Source organism: Pectinophora gossypiella, chromosome 11 (assembly GCF_024362695.1).
Source record: "Pectinophora gossypiella chromosome 11, ilPecGoss1.1, whole genome shotgun sequence".
Classification (NCBI taxonomy): Eukaryota; Metazoa; Arthropoda; class Insecta; order Lepidoptera; family Gelechiidae; genus Pectinophora; species Pectinophora gossypiella.
Genome location: NC_065414.1, coordinates 13,512,812 through 13,515,001, shown reverse-complemented (window position 1 = coordinate 13,515,001; position 2,190 = coordinate 13,512,812).

Genomic DNA, 2,190 nt, shown 5'->3' with positions numbered 1-2,190 from the left:
TGTACCGTTGGGGTGGGCAGAGAGCACAGAATTCTACTTACTACGATCCTGATACACGTTACAATACAAACCTAATTTATCTAATTAACATATTCTATAAATAGTGATGAAATATAATTTGAATAAAAAAATAGAAACAAAAATTTATAGAAATAATTTCCATTTGTATAGATAAAGTAAAAAAATATTATAATAATACACTATAAATTTTTTTTCATGTCACATGGTAAGTATTCAATCAATCAATTAGTCAATAATACTGTATTGCACAAGAACATAGTATATAGTGAATAGTACCTACTATAGTTCAGTGTGTAGTGCGTAGTTTAGTGTGTTGTAGTTGTTGTTTAGTACTGTAGTGTTGTACTATAGTTCTTTTAAGTAAATATGCACAAAGATGTGACACCCTGTAATAGTATGCATTATATATTATTATGGGTTAGCGCTATCTCGATATACAAACAAAACAATAACCACCATAGACAAATGATATCACGGGGTTTCCACGATTTGTGTCCAGTGAGACGTGGGATTCCGTGGGACTTACACATTGCGAAGAGTGGATATAAGTAGTACAATACATCTCTGCCTACCCCCTCGGGAATACTATGTTATGTTATGTTGTTGTGTAATAAATAAACCAAACTACAATATAATGTCCTCATTTTAACTTACCAAGAATAGAAAGGCCCTTAAAAATCCAGAAACAGAAATTAACCAAACATAAGCTCATGAATTTAAATTCCTCCAATCCACCTGGAGCAGTCAGACATACATAGTAAATAAGAATTGTATATTTTCAATTCAGAAAAAGATATTAAAAATTCATACAAAAATTATGCTTATCTTTCATATGAGAATTTTACATTTTCCTCTTCTATGTTTCAACATTCGCCTAAAACTAAAAAATCTTCACATGAGATGCATCTCAGAAGATAAGTCTCAAAAGCAAGACAGGAGACAGGTTGTAATTACACCTGCGCGTCTTACACAAGTTGTCACTGTTTATATTTATTCCGTGTATTTGTACGATTTTCCTTTTTTTATTTTGATTTTTGATGTTTTTTTTCTGTGCTATTTAGCAATAAGGCCGCCTAGTGTACTTTTGTTTTTATTCGTATGTTTATGTCCTTTGTATATGTCGTTGTGCAATAAAGTATTATTGATTGATTGATTGATTTTGTGCCCGTTCTGTGGACACCTTTGGCAGCTGGGGAGCAGACACCAGAATCCACATTTCAGAGCTAGGTCGCAGGCTCAGGGAAAAACAGGTGACTCCCGCTTCGGTTCGTTCTTAGAGCAAAGGTTAGTCATCGCTATTCAGCGCGGAAATGCGGCGAGCTTTATGGGCACCTTTGCAGTGGGAACGGTAAGGGGCGCAGGGGGGGCAGGGGGGGGGGGGGGGTTAATTGGAAATTAAACTAATTTTTTTTCAATTAAACTTCTCCAACTGCAGTAAATCCTAAGATATTCCGGTAAAACCTAAGATCTACCAATTCCTAATCCACATCGTGTAAAGTTTACTTTGATACTTAACTAAAGAAATTTCATTAACCTCATATTATATTGCCGTGAGAAAACCTTAGAGGGAAGTTCATGCCACATTTTACACATACTTAAGTTAATTCCCACAGCTGTATAGAATATTTCTGAGCTGAACCATTGGCGGCTCAAACTTGTAAACATTGATTTAAGTACAAAAACCTTCGATTTTTCGATATGTATAATGTATTTACATTAAAACTAATCACTAGAGTCGATCAATTCTTTCAAATTACCTACCTAATAATTCTCTCTGACAACGCCCTGAACCGAGATTCGCACCCAACTGGACACCCTCAGGCCAGTTGTCTTAAATTTGATACCGGGTGAGTGCTCAGCGCTTCCCATTTCCCCGGCAACGCAGTGACTGTAGCAAATTAACAATAAATCATGTCCAAAAAACCTACTAGTAAAATCAGTTACTTTTTACTAAACGTCAAAACACAAAATTACCTACTATGGAATTTGTATGACAAAGCAACCTGTGACGTCATAGAAAAACGTGGCAAAATGTCGCACTCATTATTAAATTTTTCTTTATTAAAATTCTTAAATAAGTTAAATAGAAAAAGTTTTTTGTCACCTTTAGATCTGTCTTTATTGACCTACGAAACTACCCAATTGTCATAGGTAATCGTGTACAAGTTG